Source organism: Neovison vison, chromosome 4, assembly GCF_020171115.1.
Source record: "Neovison vison isolate M4711 chromosome 4, ASM_NN_V1, whole genome shotgun sequence".
NCBI classification, from domain to species: domain Eukaryota; kingdom Metazoa; phylum Chordata; class Mammalia; order Carnivora; family Mustelidae; genus Neogale; species Neogale vison.
The window spans coordinates 154,133,197-154,153,455 of record NC_058094.1 but is presented as its reverse complement, the minus strand read 5'-3'; the positions used below and the strand labels follow the sequence as shown (position 1 = coordinate 154,153,455).

At 36.7% G+C, this 20,259-nt stretch overlaps 2 pseudogenes; one reads left to right on the top strand and one right to left on the bottom strand.

The window, feature by feature from the left end:
* Positions 1-6,532: 6,532 nt before the first annotated feature.
* LOC122905406 lies at positions 6,533-7,884 on the bottom strand (annotated as a pseudogene).
* A 7,409-nt stretch (positions 7,885-15,293) lies between these two features.
* LOC122905404 lies at positions 15,294-19,779 on the top strand (annotated as a pseudogene).
* The last annotated feature ends 480 nt before the right edge of the window (positions 19,780-20,259 follow it).

Here is a 20,259-nt window from a genome sequence, read left to right as displayed (position 1 = left end):
ATTTGTGAGAAGTAGTCCTGGGCCGGTCTAGGACTCTAGCTTTCAATTATGATTCCCCATTTTCTTTGTACCATGCCTATACCCATTGTATATTAAATATGAAAAAAAACAAATCAATGCACTGTATACATGTCTGTTTTTGAAATTTTAATTATGAAATTAATAACTTATTACAGATATACATCAAATACAGACAAAATTTATTTTTATGGGCATAAAGTCATAGTTTTCCTATGTTAATTTAAAATAAATCTAACATAATTTTCAGTAGTGACCTTTACTCACTCTCAATTTACTCACATGTTCTGCCTATAATCAAATTTAGCAGTTTTCATATAAACATTATGGTATTCATTTCTTTATTACATTTAATTGGTCTCAATCTGTCAGTGTGTACTTAGCAAAACTTGGTCCACATTACAGTGATATTACATAGAATACGGTCTTAAGCACAATAGAAAAGAGCTAAATGATTTTGTCAAAATAAGTCAACTACAGAGCAACCGATACCAGTTCAACTAGGAAGTTCACCTTTGGCTTTCCTTCAGCCAATACTTATAATGAATTAACCAAGGATAATTTTCTTGAATCTATCTACCAACCAATAAACTCACCAAATGTACTATAACATCATTCTTCTTTCATGTCAAAAATTATGAACCTGTTCAGTGATTTTAATCAATATTCAACTCCTTTCTAATAAGTACTAGTGTGGTTTTAAAATGGAAAAAAGCAAAGAATTGATAAACTATTTTAGAATCAAAAGCAACTACGTGGAAAATACTTAAGTGGTAGGTTTCCTGGGTGTGCAACTGAGGCAGTCACACGGAGCCGCAAGATGAGGAGAACCTCACGCTTGGTCTCCTGCTCTGCTGTGGTTGTGTCAATGTTTTAACACAAGACCCCACCTTTTCATTTTCTACTGGGTCCTGCAAATTATGCAGATGGGCCTTCAACAAATGGTGTGCTTAGAGAAAGAACACAAGCATGCCTTTCTGGAAGAAAAATCTGAATTACTCTATTTTTATTCTCCTAAAGTCTTGATTTTTTCTCTTAATTTTTTTTTCCTACAGTTTTTACTTCTTTTGGTCCCTAGAGACCAAAAACAAAATTAATATGAATAGTGATTGAGTTTAATACTTAAAATATAAGAGTCTAGAAAAGGAAAGTTTATATAGGGGTGAATTTCTTTTCTAGAGTTTTAAATATTTTTTTTCTCTTTTATTTTAATAAGTCATTATTCAACATTTTCTTTAGCCCACATATGGGTATGAGGTCTAGAAGATACACACAAACAAATAGTTTCCCCTGATGTTAAAAATGGAGAAACTTTTTGTGTCTGTGTCATGTTTTAGCTCTCTGAAAACCAATTTAAAATTTAAACATAGATTTATTATGTCATACCTGTGGCCATTTAGGCTTTAGAAATAATGTATTCAAGTTAATTTGCTCTATTATTCCTTTCCTCTTAGGAAAGAAGAATCTTAGCTTTATCTAGAATATAATTATTTTTCTAGACTAATTTAGTCCTAGTGTTCCAAGATCAAAGGCCAGGATATGTACAGGAGATAATTTGCTATCTCCGCCAATGGGCAGGGGAGAGAAAATTATCCACCTGTGGCTTCAGTCTTTCAAGAATACTGGTAAAAACAAAAACAAAAACAAAAACAAAACCATATTCGTTAATCAAAAGTAGCTGATTAGTTGATCATGATAGCTACTGAAAAATTACCAACAACTTTAATTATATTCCCTAATTATATTCAGTAATAATTATATTCAGTAATTAGGATTTGAGGGCTTTAAGGTTATCTCACCTAAGTTTCTCTGAAGATCAGAACTCTGATTACTGCTGAAACACATACAGGGGACATAAGTTCCAAACATGGTGGCCTGTGATATATATGGGCTATCTTATTTTACCTAAGAGTAAGGATTTTTTCCCTTGTTTTTGCAAAAACTTTGCTTCTCTGTCATGCAGATTTGTACTTCAAGGTTAAAAATGCACAGGGTGTTTCTCAAGATATTCTATCTGAATATGGTAAATCTCTCCCCTAAAGTTACATCAACAGCAGTCTCCCTAACATAACAGAGATTAAACTACTAAAATCATTTATGATAGGAAACATGTGGTTGGGAAACATAACAAATAATAGGTATAGGAGACCAAAAGTTTTCTCATTTAGTAGGTCCTCCGAGACCTTATTCACTTTTAAGTCATACATAGCTTTTAGCCAAAGCGGAGACTGTTCATCTTACAAGTAGAGATGACAACAAAGGAAGTGATATTTTAATATAAATTATGTGCTAGTGATATAAACCAACAAGTTACCATCTATGTATTAGGAAAGTCAGATCTGAAGGGCAAATAATTCAGCTTTATGTAGGAGTAGTATCAAAGAGTTACCTAAGCATAAATGAAGATCGGACTGACCGAGTGATCTAGGAGTCCATTCCATTTATAACTTGATGTGTTACTACTTGACATCGCATTTGAATAATCAAGTTCCATAACAAAGCTTTTAGGTGACTAAAAGTTTTTGATGTTCTCCTATCGTTTTACCTACATCTTCAGACAAAACCATTAACAGTAAAGTAGTATGTTGTCCATTTATGTGACATGATTTCATATCTTCCTATCTGTATATTACTAAATATTTTAATATTATCAAAGAACAAAGACACAGTAAATATTTATAATAGAAAAGCACAAATTTAAGGGCTGTCCTAGATTTCTGAAAATGACACTGAGGTATTACTTATGATTTTTGTAGAAATCTGTTTTCTTTATTCCTTCTGTTGGAGACAGGCGGTATTAATCCTGTGCCTACTGGGTGCCAATAAATGGGCGGTGTGGGCGAGGCTGCTCACAAGGAGGCCTGGGAGTGTCAATAAGGGAATGTGGTAGGAATTAAGGAAATGCAAAACCTCAGTATCTAAATCATGCTTTTAAAATAACTGTCCCGTATCTCTTTGCCTCGGGGTTCATATGCATACAAAGGCAATCAGTAAGTCTGAAATTAGTAAGTGGGGGAGGATGACATCATTATTTAATAACAAAGAGAAAATAGACTTAACAAGATTAGTTGTCTGCACAATCTTTCTGATAATTTGTAATGCTAATACTAAACACATCACTGGAGCAACTTCATTTTAAGCCAAGTAATCTGAGGGTCCTAAGATCTATTTACATGTCCTGAGCACTCTTTCCTCTCCTTATAGCAATGATCACAGTATTTTTTTCATTTTTAATTTTTATTGCTAGTATTTTAAGTTCTCTAAGGACAGTGACAAATCTGTCTTGCTGAGTAGTATATGTCCATTGTCCAAAAAATGCTAGCACTTAAGAAATGTTTGATGAGTGAAATTAGGAACACAACTGTTTTAGTTCACTTCAGTTTAGCAAACAGTTGTTTGCTGAACACCTGAGAAATGTTCAGATAACAAAGATTAATAACAGGACACCGCCATAAGAACCAGACACATTGAGAGTCTATGATACTCTGTACCTAACGGCTCATTAGGCTCTAAGTCTGTATAAGATGCTACCCGAGCACAGAGTCAGTCAGAACTCAGCCAGCAAGTTCCAGCAAGACTTTCTGTCTAAACCAAATCCTAAAATTAGGGTTTGCCAATGAAATTAGGATGATAGAAGCATTTTAGACCAGAGGAACAGTGGATGAAATTTCAAAAGCATGAGAAAACATGATGTATGGAGAAAAAAATTAAGTTATTAACTTTTTTTTTTAAATTAAGCAATTTAAAGTTCAAAGTCACTTTTATCAAATGTTTCTAACTAGAAGGGTTATAGGACTATGGTATCCAATTTTACATATAAATTAATTTTGACCAGGAAAAAGTATCATGACATGAAAAAGAAGTTGTACTATTTGTGGATATTTGGGGTCAGCATAACATAGCAGAATGCAGACAATGGCTCTAAGTATAAAGTAGGCAGCTCTCAGAGGAGCACTCATGAAGAAAATAAACATCATATCTAGCACATAAAATGTATGTTTTGTATTTTTTTGTAACTATGATCAAAGAGGTATAAATTATTTTCTACATAGCTCACCCATAACTTTTAAAAGAAGTGCTTCTTAAATGCATTTTTATTATACGGAATTTTCCCCAATAGATTATATATTACAGTGTACATATCATATTGGGCACTGAACAACTCATCATTATAGAAATACTTGGAACATTACAATGAGGGGAATTTTTAGAGTTACTTCTACCCTAGCCTGTTTATTAACCTTAGAAATAAAGAAGGAACAGTTGTTATTCTAAAATCTACTCAATATTCTGCTTTAGGGGTCTTAAAATTCTTCATTTTTAAGTAGGGCTCTGTATTTTCATGTTACATTCCGTCAAAATATGACAGATAAATTATGTAGCCAGTATTGCTTACTTCTCTTTTTGCTTAATACAGAGAATTGTTGTTATTGTTTTATTATCAGGAAGAGTCAATGGCTTTCACAATAAAAAAAAAATCTCTCCCAATTCTCCTCTCTCTTCATTTGTAGATATAAATAGATTTCCACTGACCACCATGGTACAACAAGAAATCATCATGACAATTCAAAGTTATCAATAGATTGTCTGACAGAAAAATTAAAAGCCTGACTTGAAAGAAAGGTGGTAGAGTTCAATATGTATTGGTCTAAAAATGAGAGGAGGATTTTTTTTTTCTTTTCTGAGACCTCAGCCAACACAACTGGCTCTCGTGTGAAATAGTTACAAATTTTAATCCCAAATATATTTCCAGAGAAATTCCACATTTAGGTAGAATGATAGAAGCTGTATTAGGCTAACTCTTCTTGTAGAAACTAAAACAAACTGTTTTTTTTTTTTTTTTTAAAGATGTTTAAATCTATCCAAAAAAAAAAAAAAAAAGCAAAAACCAAAGGCAGCTGGGATTTAAGGAGTGTCACGATCATGGAAATAAAATTAAATGAGCGGCAAAGTCCTCACATAATCTCACCTTGAAATAAATACTCCTTGCATTGGAGGAGATGCTGAGAATGTTAAAGCAGACACTAAAGAGGCTGTAGCACTAACCAGGGTTTCCAGAATATACACAGTGAAGATAAAAATTGGTTTCACAGCTTACAAGAATGAGGGATTAAGTTTAAAATTCAGGCTTTCATGTGAGACCTTGAAAGAGGTAAACTCTAGAAGGAGAAAAACAGGCAGACAAACCTGAGCTGGAGTAAGAGGATCTGACTCTACTCCATTTGCCTACAGGAAGAAAGTTAAATGAAGTGTGCCTGCATAGGCAGGCACATACAATTAAAACTCAAACAACATCTCAAGCCTTTGCTATTGTTCATGTATGCTGCATTCAATAAAAACCGTCCTAGGAAGAATAAGACCAAGTGACAAACATCAAGATGAACAGAGATTAACCAATAAAGCCACAAGTGATCCGAATACGGAGTTTTGAAAAATGTACTTTGACTACTATTTTCATTAAAATAGATTAAAAAAATGGTAGATAATTTCACCAAGGAATTAGCATTTATTTGCTTAAAAAAAGCAAATACTCCTAAACATTAAAAATATAGTATCTACAAATATAAGTTGAAGATATAATGGAAGAGAGGATTAGGGAATTCAAAAACTAATAATCAGAAGACAGCCAGGTAGAAATATAAAGAAAACAGAGATGAAAATTATAGTAAAGTCTAAAAGAAACATGTGGACATGGTAGAGAGATTCAAAAGTGTGTAATTACAATTTCAGAATAGACAAGATAGAGAGAATGGATATCTTAAGAAATACAAACTGAAAAATTTCCAAAATGTATGAAGTTTACCAATCCATAAGTTCAAAAATGAGTATGACTGCACAATAGTATATAAATAAAGACAAAGCATAGGCAGGCACATACAATTAAAACTCTGAAACCCAAACAAAAGAAATGCTTAAAGCAGTAGAAAAAAATAACACTTATTTCCTTCAAACAAGTAACTATAAGCTTAAAAATGTACTTTCAATATAAATTTCTATGTTATATTAATTTATTAGTTTTTCTTCCCCTTTCCCCATAACACTTTTGTTCTAAAGGGTCTCAAAAATCTGTCACAGATTTTTGGTCAGGTTGCTTCCATTAAAAAGTACTGGTTTTAGGGGTGCCTGGGTGGCTCAGTGGGTTAAGCCTCTGCCTTTGGCTCAGGTCATGATCTCAGGGTCCTGGGATTGAGCCCCGCATGGGTCTCTCTGCTCAGAGGGGAGCCTGCTTCTCCCCTCCGACTCCCCCTGCTTGTATGCCCTTTCTTGCTGTGTCTCTCTCTGTCAGATAAATAAAATCTTAAAAAAAAAAAAGTACTGATTTTAAAAACTAGGAACTTAAAACTGCTACACACACACACACACACACACACACACACACACAGCGAATGGTCCACAAAATTTCCTTCCTTTCCAAAGGTTTTACAATGCACTGTTATCATTAACCAGTCTTTTACTGTTAAATGGTCAACTGACATAAACAGTTCTGAGACTGTTCTTCTACCACCGAGTAAGACTAGGGTGGCAGGTATTGGGGCCTGCCTTTCATGTAGCCTTTCAACTTCTGGACTGACCTGGTGACCTTGCCAGCTCCAGCTGCCTTCTTGTACACTGCTTTCATGACCCCGCAAGCAACGGTCTCACGTCCCCAACAACAAAACGACCCAGAGGAGGATAATCAGAGAAACTCTCAACACACATAGGCTTGCCAGGAATCCTCTTAACCACCAGATTTCAAGAATGTGGGGCCATCTTTAGTTTTTTTTCCTAGAATAATGGACAATCTTCTCCCCCACCTCAGCAAACTTGCCAGCAAGGTGAGCCATGATGTGATAATCCAGCACAGGTGCTTATCTGGCACTGATCTGGCCAGGATAGGTCAAGATAATCAAATGAGCCATGAATCCCACTGCTTCCATTGGTGGGTCATTTTTGCTCTCACCAACCGCATCACCACTGGCACTGATCTGGCCAGGATAGGTCAAGATAATCAAATGAGCCATGAATCCCACTGCTTCCATTGGTGGGTCATTTTTGCTCTCACCAACCGCATCACCACAAAGCGCACCTTTGCTACCGAAGCCCACACTGCCTCCAAGCAGAGCCTCATTCAAAGCTTTATGGTGCATTTCAACAGACTTTACTTCAGTTGTAGCATTAACTGGAGCAAAGGTGACCAGGTTTTAAAAACACCACCCTCCGCCCACGGAACAGTACTAACACCACCAATCATGCAGACGTCCTAAAGGACTAGATGCAAGTGCTCTTCAGCTTGACGAGTTGGTAGTGAAGTACAATTCAGAGTTTCCAACAGTACGGTTCCCTGGGCATTGCCATCCTAGCAGGTGACTCCAGCCTCTGAACCAAGGCATGTTAGCCCTGGGCTCCAGCATGTTGTCACCATTCCAACCAGAAACTGGCACAAATGCTACTGTGCCAAGGATGTAGCCAGTTTTCTTAATGTAGGTGCTGACTTCCTTAATGATTTTTATCACACCTCTTCTGGCTCTCAGGTGGCTCAGTGAAATCCATTTTGTTGACACAAACAATTAGTTGTTTCACACTCGGTGTGTAAGCCAGAAGGGCATGCTCACGGGTCTGTGTATTCTTGGAGATACCTGCTTCAGATTAATCAACACCACCAGCAACAATCAGGACAGCACCATCAGCGTGAGATGTGCCTGTAATCACACCTTTGATAACGTCTCTGTGTCCTGGGGCATCAATGAAGGTCCCATAATACTTGCTGGTCTCGAGTTTCCACAGGCAGATATCAATGGAGATAGCACATTTACCTTCAGCTTCCAGTTTATCCAAGATCCAGGAATTCTTGAAGGAGTCCTTTCCCATCTTAGCAGCCCCTTCTCAAATTTTTGATAGTTGTTTTGTGGATCCCACCGCATTTATAGATTAGAGAACCAGTAGTGGTAGACTTGCCTGAGTCTGCCTATCCAATGACGACAGTGTTGGTAGAGTCTTTTCCTTTCCCATTTTTATTTAGGTTTAGCAGTGGTTTTTGTAACACCAGTGTTCTGGCAGCAAACCCACTGAGAAAAAGCAATTTATTGATTTTGCATGATTTTCCTACACGATAGCTGTTTTAAAAAAGCTTTGCTTATACAACAGAGGTTTAGAAACTCACAAATTATGTGTCATATTAGATGAAGACAAACCCATATTTTAGATGGGGATAGATATCAAAGAGTAGAATTGTGCAAGAAAGACTCTGTGAAGTGAAAAGAGGGTTTCTATTTAAGCATTTGGAGAAAATATTTGACAAGGAAGCCATATCGTCATCTGGGGGGAACAATTTCCAGGCCAAGGAACAGACTGAGCAAAGGACTTGAGTGGGCACATGATTGGTGTGTGATCAAGAGTAGGTGGCCAGGGCTGAATAAGTGAGAAGAATGAAGCATAAGAAGGAACCAATTCATAAAAGTCTTACTATACTATATTCAGAATTCGGGTTTTTTCAATAGAATGAGAGGCAAAGCCATTGGAGAATTTTAAGGCAAGGAGGGACATGACCTGACTCAATGTTTTGATCAAAGGGTTTGGATTGCTGTGCTGCTGATAGGCTATAAAAAGTCAAGGGCAGAGCCTGGGAGACCTGTTTGAGGATAGATTTTCTACCACCTCTGACTTCCAGAGTAACTGCTATGAAGTCTATTGTCATGACTATCATTTCTTTGAGATAATGGGCCTCTCTTTACAGGTTTTTCAAAAAATCAGAATGGCTAACATGAAAAGAAAGAAAACTACAGAATTTGGAGAAAATACAGATCAAGTGGAACCCAGCACACTGCTGATGGGAAAGTAAAGTGGGATAACTCCTTTAGAAAATTATTTGGTGTTATCTATCCAAGCTTAACAGATATCTTCCCTAGGACCTAGCAGGCCCTCTTCTAAATATTTACCCAACATAGATGTATACATATGCTTATTAACAGACATGGACAAAAAAATTCATAGCAGCACAGTTCTAAATAGATCTGGACTGGAAGCTGCCTAAATGTCCAGTGAGAAGGAGATGCATAAAAACATTTTGGTATATTAATACAATGGGAATGATGCAGCTGGAAAAATGAATGAAGTTTAACTTTATGTACCAACTACCTATCTCATTCATATAATGTTTTGTGTGTTTGCAATGCCTCCTTTATCTGTGGAGCACTTCCTTTTTTTTTTTTTTTTTTTTATACCACAAGATGTTCCAAACTCACCTTACTTTCTCCTTCCCATGCAATCAACCATCTCTTTAAGGAACCTTGATTCCTTTAACTGAGAATAGATTTAAATCCAACATCAAGAAGATCACTGCTTCTAAGATCTCTCCAAAATTGGACCTAGGAAACAATGAGTTCTTATTGATACTACCCATTCAAACCAACACCTGGGGTTTATTCTAGCTTTTGCCTTTCTTTACATCTAACTACATTCTCTAACAATTGAGCCTTGACTTTCATCATAATATATTAATTTGCTCAAATATACATGGTACCTGAACTGTTAAACTGTAATCCTGTGGAAAATATCTAGATTAAAATAACTGTGTAGGTTTTTTTTCTTTAATCTGTCCCAATTACTGTGATCTTAACTTGTGGACTTAAGTTATTCTTGGTCAGATAAATAGTATTGCTACCCACTTTCTTGTTGCCTAATATAACTTTAGACATTCCTTAAAAAATCTGTCTTTGTAAGTCATCTGCCTCTTGAAAATAACATAATCGCTTCTTATTTTGTGAGGAAATTCGGTATCTTTTTTTAAGAGGTAAAGTACATTTGTTCCCATTTATTTTTCTGCCAAATATTTTTGGCTTTATTTCTGCAACAATATTTTATAATTAGAGGTTTTATGTTTGAATTTCATGCTTCTTTATATGCTATAATCTCATTTTAACTGTAAAGTGTATCCTGGAAGGTTTGTATTTTTGTTCTAGTTACTACCTTTGTACTTCTAACTCATGAATGCCCTTAGTTCCCAGTTTCCATACTCAAACTTTTAATACCTGATTTGTCGGTTTTTAATGGGATCCTTTATTTCTTATCTTTGGCCTATACATGTGTCAAGGACTAATATAATGTTATACATCAATTTAAAAAGAATCAATGAGCTCATCCAAATTCCTTCTATCTCATCTTTCCATTAAAAAAAGTTGTACTCTGTCACTATCTATGGATTTTGCACATTAGTAGTCCATCCTCATCTCCATTTTTCAGCATTAAATCTAAGTTGCATACATTAAATGTTCAGTAACTGTCCGTTTGTTGAAATTTCCCCAGGCATCTCTTGCTGTAATGGAGCTCATTCTAGTTTCCCCGAGGAGGTCTCATTAGTAAAGAATTCCCTAAATTCATCTATGTTTAAAATTTTTCTATAACCTTTTTATTTAAGGAATGTTTAACTAAATATAAAATTCTTGGTTCACACTTTTTTAAAGGATATTTTGTGGATCCTGCTCCATTACGGTCTTGCTCTAAATGCTGCTTTGCAAAAATCGAATGTCAGTCTAATTCCTTTTTGCCCTATAAGTTATTTGATTTTTTTTTTTTTTTTTTTTGCTAAAGAACTCGATTATTTTTTTCATCTCTCTCTTCAAAGTTGAATATTTTACTAGGATACTTCTAAGACCTAATCATTCTGAGATAATTTTCTCCTATTTGCCCTCTAATTTGTAGATTCAAGTCTTCATTTATTTTCAAAAAGATACTTGAGATTCTAGTTTAAAATCTTAGTTATATTTCATTATTTCTCCCCCCCAGAGGTACCTTTCTTTTTCCTTTTTTTTTTCTCTTAGATGCTCTGTATCTCAAAGACAGCCATTCATATTGTAAAAACTTAAGTTGCTTCTGTGACAATCATGCTGTGATAATTCTGAAAGCTTTATTTTAAAAAGTATTTTCACTATTGCACTTGTCATACTTTCACTGCCAGTTGTTTTAGATTCACTTTGGATGCATCACCAGCTCCTCTGTTCTCTCTTCATAGCTCTTCCTCCTCCACCGCTTTCTCCTTCCCATCCTTCCCTTTTCTCCTCCTCCTCTTTCTCTCTGCTCTTTTCAACGCAGAGCCTTGCCACAGGGCAGGATTAATATACAGCGTACACCAGAATCTAGTGACTTCTCTCTTTTCCCTACTTTCAACTTTACAGTTTGGGCATTCTTCGTTTTCAATTTGGGAAAGCCGAAGGCATGATTTTTAGTACATTCTCTTTTCTTTCTCTTTTTTGTTTCAGGAGAAAACATCGGGAGATACAGACCTAGGTAGCTACCATTGTGTTATCCACCTGGAAACCTTTTAAATATATTCTGTGATACAAGAGCAAATCTATATGTAATTTCATTTTTCCCTCGTTCATACCAATGCAATCACACTATGCATTCTACGATGTATTTTTTTAAAGTATTTTATTTATTTGGCAGAGAGATCACAAGTAGGCAGAGAGGCAGGCAGAGAGAGAGGGGGAAGCAGGCTCCCTGCTGAGCAGAGAGCCCGATTCAATTCGGGGCTTGATCCCAGGACCCTGAAATCATGACCTGAGCTGAAGGCAGAGGCTTAACCTATTGAGCCATGCAGGCGTCCCTGATGTATCCTCTTTAAAATTCTACATGTACCTTGAAAATCTTTTCATAGCAGTTTAGACCTATTTATCATATATAATGTATATGTTGCTAAAAAAAATTTTTACATGCTGCTAAATGGAATAGTTGGGAGAAAACAAAACAGCAACAACCACAAAACAGAATTCAGAACAGTGTATTCAGTATCAGTGGAACTTCCAGCTGGAATACCAAAAACAATTCCCAAGGAAAAATACTAGTATAGGTAAATAAGGGAAATTATCAAATAGTGGAGCACTGTAATAAATACATAATCTTACCTAAAAAACTGTGAAGATAGCTCAACAGAGGGAATGTAAGGAAGAGCTGTAGGTATTGAACTATGGGCAAATTAGAGAAGATGACCCAACAGGACTTGTAAGTCAAAGCCTATGGCAAAAAAAAAAAAAAAAAAAAAAAATTATGGAGTGGATTTATATCATGTATGTGTAGCACCCTGTTGCTTTCAGGGGACACTTTCTGTGCATTCAACTGCTGGTTCTTGTTAGTACAAAATATTAAAACTCTGGGAAAATTCTTAAATCAACATATAGTCGATCTGAAAGTGATATTCATTCCTCTATTTACTAATCACATATGAACTTACTTGTATTTCATCAATAGGTTGTATTTAGTTGCATTTCACTCCCATTTACACACAATTGAAACCTTAACTAGAATTTCAAATAAATATCCTGTGTCAGTTATTTTCAACCTCATTTATGGAAGTGACAGATATCATGAATTTCCAAGGTTCTTGTGTATACTCCAAATTATTTGTTTGTTTGGATTTTTTATTTCTGACCCTGGATTCAGTTTTTTTTTTTTAAGATTTTATTCATTTATTTGAGAGACAGTATGAGCTAGAGAGCACAGCAAGGGAAGCAATAGAGAGAGAAGTAGACTCTTTGCTGGGCAGGGAGCCTGATATGGGGCTTGATCCCATGACCCCGAGATCATGACCTGAGCCGAGGGCAGACTCTTAACCAAGTGAGCCACCAGGCACCCCTGCATTCAGTTTTCCTGTTCCATTAATGACATGCTTTCCACCTTCTTAAACTGCATGGTCATCATCTCCGCCATTTTCTTTGGTTTTATAGATTTTTACTTTTTGTTTGAACCCAGTGACATTTTTATTGATATAAACCACCTATTGATAATGAAAGTCTTAAATATTCCATGTGCAATTTTTCTTATAATTTCCATAACAATCAATAAAAAGGAAAACACTCTTTTCTTTTTTAAGGCTACTAGCTTAGACATTCTGATGAAAAGAAACAATTGAAAACCACCAAGATAAAACTCTCACTATAACATTTTGGTTAACAATGTGAGAATGGAATAACCTAGATTTGAATTTTGGTTTTGGCCTTTACTAGGTGCATAACTTTCAACAGGTAGCCTAAGCTTTTTGATCTTCAATTTTTACATGTATAGACTAGGCATATTAAATGTGAGTAGAGAGGTTGACAAGACTTCATAAATGCCATTTATAAATGCACTGCAGAGGATACATTCAATAACTTCGTTTTTTTCCTCTCTTCAAACTTTATAGGATATGTATTAGCACGACTCAACAGTTTAGTTAGAAAATAACCCTAATGAGATGAATGGGATAGGTTTGACACTACCTTAGGTCATTGCTAAAAAATGTACTCATTTTTAATTTTTGCTGTGTAGAGTTTAAACTTTGGAGAAAAGGAAAGCTGTGTTCAAGCATGTCTACCATCTCACAGTCAATTATAGCTGTCTTGGATGGTGATGAATGCCTTCTATTACATAGTAAAAAAGCTGAGTGTGAATATCTTATGAATGTGACACGACAATTTTATGGAAGAATTTTATAAACCTTTCCCATGTGCTTCTGAATATTATATAAATATATATATATATATATATATATATATAAAACCTAGAATTCTACTGTTAATAATGTTAGCTAACCACAAACCTAAAATCATATTTAGGAAATTGAAGACAGCTGTGAAAGTCAAGGACTTCTTGAGTCAGCAACACTCTGTCACTTCATTGGATTGTTTTTCTCTTGAGACTAATATAGAGCTTAGCGATTTTGTTTAGTCAGCCTTGCGGTTCAAGGTTTCTTCTTTATCAGCACCCTTTCATATGATCCTTGAACACAGGAATAAGGATTCCAGAGTACTACCTAATTTACTTTTTAAAAAGAGATTTCAATGAGATGCTGACCTTGGTCTTTTGGGCAAAGATTGAAATTTCCTACAACTTTATCATCAGCAGTAATGGCCAAACTTCAAAACCTTAAATATGTCAAACTGCTTTCACATCATTATCCATCTGTCCAAAGAATCTTTATTTTTGAATATGGATTTTGCAAGTGAACTATTTCTCAGTGCCTTCTATGAAAAGTTTCTGTACACCATAAATGATAAGAAACCACTTTGTCAAAATGTTAAGCCTAAAGTTGCAAGCCTGATCTTATTTATAATAAACTTCTCAGAATGGCTGGGATTACCTAGTAGGGTACATGTGTCTTCATAAAATCACAACATACATATTCAATAATGTAACTGTTCTATTGTTAACAAAACCTTTGTAATTTTAGTAATTTTTCTTAACAGCTAGCATTTTAGATTGATGTAAAATATGCACCTTTTAGTATAGTTTAGTCAAATGGTATCATTTCCCAGTATAATATACAAATATTATACTGGCTTTCTTGTAAATATAGGTCTTTCGATTAGACATAGGTTTAATTCTATGTAAGTCAAACATTTCCTATCTCATAAGTAGGTCAGGATATGTTTGAGATATGGATTGCTAATATAAATAAGTCATCTGTATTCATCTTTCATTCGTTCAACATATGTTTTCTATGTGCTTCCTATATACCAGGCATTTTTTACAGTCTGCGGATATAGCAAAAGAAAATAAATGAAGAAATTTCCAACAGATGTGGAGCTTGCATTTTAAGAGTGGTGGGAGAAAAACAGTAAGTTAACACACATGCATACAAATGCGCACATGCTTACGCAATCACACACACACACACACACATGCTGTAACTAAGAAAATTGGAATAGGTTAGCAATGTAGAAGACAGGAGTCTAAAAAATGGTTGCTGAACCTGGGAAATTAAGTGCGGGGTTTTGGGGCAGCCCTCTCCTAGCACACCTAGATGCTGGCTCCCAACTCCTTTTCCTGCACAGGCATTTCTTCCACAAGGAGTGCCTCAGCTCTGCCTGTCCCTCACCCGCCCATCCTATGGAAACAAGGATTGACACAGAGGCCCAAGTGTCTCCCAAGGGCTGGCCCTTACCAAAGCCCTGCAGCGTGGGCGGAAGGCGTTGGGCAGCAGCTGGGAGCCTCAGGAGCTGGGAGCCGGGACACTGTAAAGAAAGGAGGGGAAGAGGCCCGGGTAAGCAGGGGTCCAAACAAGGCAGCGGCGCTGGCCACAGAGTACTGTGGGAAAGCACAGGCTAGCACAGCTCAGGAGCCTGCAACCGCCATCTGCTTCCGGGATTTAAAACCCATTTGCAGAAGCCAGGATGGCATCCGTAGGACAACCGATGGAGGGGGGGTCTTTGAATCCCCTGTCTTAGAGCTAGGGAAACTGCTCCGGTTCTGAGGAACTAGTGCTTCTCCCTCACTGCTGGGGAGAAATCTAGGTGCTGTTTTCTGGGAAACTGTGACATGTGCCCATGGGGGCCAAATCGAACAAAAGGAAGACGCTCCAGACCAGTGACTATTGCCTGGTGTCCTCCCTGCAGTTCCTGCTGCTGTCCTAGGATCTGTTAATTCCTTCGCAGAACTACTCTGAATGGTTCCCCTCATAGTGGTGCTTTTCGTTATCCAGGATACTGCCATTCTCTTCAACATCAGCATCCTTTTCCTCCTGTTCTCCAACACCTTCATCTTCCAAGCTGGCCTGGGCAACCCTGTATTCCAGAAGTTCAAAGGGACCGCCTTCCTCATGGCTGTGTTCTTTGTCCCCAGCATCTTCCTTCATGTCTGGGTCATGACTTGATGCTGGAAAAACTCCCAGCTTCTTTGTCAGGAGAGAGGGACTTTAAACTCTGTATTCTGGAGACTAGCAAGGCAGTTATACTGTTACTTCAACAAATGGACAGCTGTGAGACTGGGTGATCCTCGCTTCTACCAGGACTCTTTATGCCTGTACAAGTTCACCAAGACCAAAGGTGACCAATTCTTGCCACATTGGTGGATGCCGTTCCTTCCTCATAGAGGCTACCTTTGTGCCTCTGTGGGATGGGGGTTGGCCCTATGCACAGAAAACAGTTTAACTTAACCCAGGACAGACTCAGGCCACTTGTGTTGAGCAGTTAAGAAGACAGATCCTCCCTTTTGCAAATTAAACTCTTTCCCAGCACAGATTTCAGTATCCCTAGCACATAACGCTTCTACCTCTGTTCCTCCCCCTTTCCTTCCTGCTCTCCACCCCTTTCCTCATACAAGGCTGAGGCTTTATTCTTAGGAAGCTGTCATTTCGCCTGGTACAGAAGGGGCTCCTGGTACCTGCTTTCTTTGTACCAAACACTAATTAATGACTGAAGGTTGCAAAGAGTGACATTTTAAGCTCCTGACTGACCACACCAAAGACATTTAGATTTTATACCCTAGGATACCCCCCCTTTTTTTTACACTTTATAAATAGGAAATAAGTTGAATTTTTCCATAAAAAATTTTGCTTATTTAAAAAAAGTGTTCATGCATAAACTAACATTAGAGTCATCTGTATATAAGTCCAATCTTTTTAAAGTGGTTTTATTTTTTATTATGTTAGCATTTAGTAGCCATAGAATTATTAGAGTACAAATGTTAATAGACCAGATGTATATATTGGTGAATATATATAAAAGTATAGCCTCTTGAATTTAGCTGGTCTACATTTTATACATTTGTATATAATTTTATATGATTTTTAAGTAATATCAAAAGTATTGTACACACACATAAGCACATGTGTGAACATTCGCATGCACATGTGTGTGTTGTATGGACAGAAGGTATACCCTAGTGTGTTCATCCTGTTTCTCAAAACAAAGCTTAGATATAAATCTGAGCTCCTGATAGACCCTTCTTTGCAATCCTTTTTCTCTTATCCGTATAACATTTGTTCTGTGACTATGACCTTGGCACATTTATCAGATACTGTTTCTTACACAGTATGCCATTCACCCATCAAGCACCTGCCAAATAAAACTAGATTAAAATAAATTAATTCATGGTAATTTTATTTTTATTAAAATATTATTATGTTGGGGGAGCCTGGGTAACAGAGTAAATTGCTTTTGACAAAAGGTTTGAAAAATGCACTTTAACTCAAATGAAAAATATTTTACTGCTGATATTTCATATATGTGCCCTGTAAATCCAGGAGTATTTTATATTTAGAAGCCTTCTCATTTTTTTCTCCCAGTAAAGTTAACTATGATATTTAGATATCATGCATATTGCATACATACAATATGTACATACATATTATGTGACAGCAGGAATTTTTGTATGATTAATATGCAACACACACACACACACACACACACACTCAACACACCCATGAAATAACAGCACCAAAAACCTAAGAACTAGTTTTCAGGTTTTCCTAACCTGAGATTTACCTCCTTGCAATTTTAGGGATCATGAAACCGCCTCACAGAAGGTACTGGCCTTTTTTTTTTTAAGATTCATTTATGTATTTTAGAGACAGAGAGTGGAGCAGGCAAGCACACAGAGAGAGAGGGAGAAGGAGAAGCAGACTTCCCACTGAGCAGGGAGCCTGTGCAGGATGCAGGGCTGGATCCCAGGACCTTGAGGTCATGACCTGAGTGGAAGCAGTCACTTAACTGACTAAGCCACCGGGCTGCCCTGATACTGGCTTTAAAAGTCTAGATAAATGGTCTGGAGTTCAACCAGATTCATGTTTAAAAGTAAAATTCTACATGCTGCTACACGCAGATAATAATGTCAAATAAACCTAACAATTCTAACTTTTATAGGTGTCACCATCATTGGGCCATATAGACAAAAGTGTAGGTTTCTAGGAATATTTCTGCCAAAAATATAATGCTACAAAGATGGGTAGAAAATATATTTAACAGAATTGCTCTAATACTTTTGAAAAAAAGCAAATGAAGTTCACTTGTCTGGCACACACAATATTTCATTAATTTAGATAAAACACTGTGTGCCCCGCTACACCTTTTTTTTTTTAAACAAAATTTTAGATGGTGCATATACTCAGAAAATAGCCCAAATCATTCTTTGTTGACAGAGAAAAATTTTAAGTTTAAGTTACTGCCTACTATTAAACTAGATTTAAATTTGAAATACCAGTACATTACTTCTTTCTCCATGAGCACCCTAGGAGACCTATTTCACATTTTTATGTTTTATAGATACAGGTTGAAAACTTCTTTCCAAATTCAGCTATACACAGTATTGAAATTGGTGTTTATAATTCTCATTCAAGGGGTTTATGCTTTTCCCTGTTCCTTCATTAAAATATCTATTGTTCTGTGCTGGCTTAAAAATCGTTATTAATGGAAACTGATACTTTCCCAACTCAAACTTTTCATTCATTCTCGTACTGCAGAGATGCACAAAGAATTAAACATGTTGATGTTGACCGTATCCTATTCATGCATTAATCAGTTTAGCCACCTATGATTAAACAAATCCACATTGAGATAAATTACATATAAAAGCATTCCAGTACTTCGTGCAATGCATTGTTACATCACCTTGAGAGACAATGTGGTGAAAAAGGAGCTGAAATGATTACCACTTCATTTCACCTCCTTGTTTGATTTACACTTAAATAAGAAACATTTTTTCCTACTACCAGTATGGCCATTTTTGTTTAAGTAGAGTTAAGATATCAATCTTCTAACTATAAAATGTAGATCGGTAAATCAAGGATTTAATATGTCTACTGGCCTCAGATTGCAATGCAGTTTGTAGTGCACCTGTCAGAGATGCACACCGTGTTGGATCATAACGCTATGATTCATATTAGATTAAATCGGGCACTATGTTATCATCAGACGTTTTACGTATTATATGGATTGGGAGCTTAGGAATCATTTTTTAGCATAAAGAATATTCACTATAACATTTTATGGACGCTACACAGATCATTTCACTAGGAGAGCAGTAAAATAGGTCTGTGCCCGCTGAAACGGAGTATGCCATATTTTATGGAGAATCTTAGAAGGATTATTTCTTGGAACTGATAATCATTATTCTAAAATGAATTACATTCGAATGTATTTTCAAAAAGGGATTTTACCATATTCTTCTACATTTCTCTAAAATATGCAAGGTTAAATATTGATGCTAACCCTTTATCAAATATGTCACTTGCAAATATCTTATCCTTTTCTGTAATTTGCCTTTAGTTTGTTGTTTTCTTCACTGTGAAGAAGCTTCTGTTTTGATGAAGTACTTGATAACAACATGCAAAATAATGAAACTGGACCATTTTCTTATACCATACACAAAAATAAATTCAAAGTGTGCTGAAGACCTAAATGTCAGATATAAAAGCATAAGAGAACTATTGAAGTACTCTAGGAGAACTCGGGAAGTAAACTCTGACATTGGCTATAGCAACTTCTTTCTAGATAGGTCTCCTGAGGCAAGGGAAACAGAAGTAAAAATAAAACAATGAAACTTTACCAAAATAAGTTGTCTTCAGATATTAATCAACTATCTTTTCTAAAGTATGGCCTGGCTCCCTCTTTTTAGATTGACAGGCTTTTTTACTGGTCAAGCAGACATACCCAATTGTCCTTTTTATGTTTGTTGTTGTTTTTTGGTGATTATCCCATTTTTCATTTGCACAGTGTATAATCAGAATAATTCTATTAATATGTGTCGGTGCCCGAGCGGCTTGTGGCGCATGTGCGGTGGGTTGGGCTGTATGCAGGGCCAGCGCGGAGCCGGAGCAGTCGCGGTGATGCTTCTGGGCTCCACCGTGCCCGCTGGTTGCCTCGGCCGCCGCTGCCTCAAGCCCTGGCCCTCCGCTGCCTCAAGCCCTCGCCGCCGGGTGGCGACAGTGCGGAGCTGCTCCGGCTGGGCCCGCGGGGGCCCCGGGGCACCACACGACTTTGTCGGTGCGCAAAAGTAAACACGCCATTAAGATGGCGGCTGGGTGTGAGCCAGTAGGCGGAACTTAGGATTTTGTATCTATGTGGCTGCAAGTGATTGGTTGTGCAACTTTGGTATATATAGACATGCATGGGCGGGAGAGAGAGAGATCCCAACAGCTACGCAGAAATAAAGCTTGCTTCGCTGAGGTCTCCTGGTCGTTCTTGCTGGCGAGAGCGACAAATATGTATTTGGCAAGATACAAGAATTGTCCACTCAGTGACCTCCTATAAGATGAGTCATTCTCATTTTTACTCAATAGCAGGAGTGAATGCTTATATGGAGTGGCCCCAAAATTATCTACTCTGTATTTTTTTCAGTGTTTGTTAGACTTAGTTGGGTAGACTTATTGCCTGATTCCTTAGAAAACAAACCTGTAATTTTCAGTATACATGTTACCTGGTCTTTTCCTTTTTCTTCTTCCATTTCCAACAATTTGCTCAAGGAAACTACAATTTGGGGGATGCAGTTAGTCATCTCCCCCTACAGTGGGTGTTT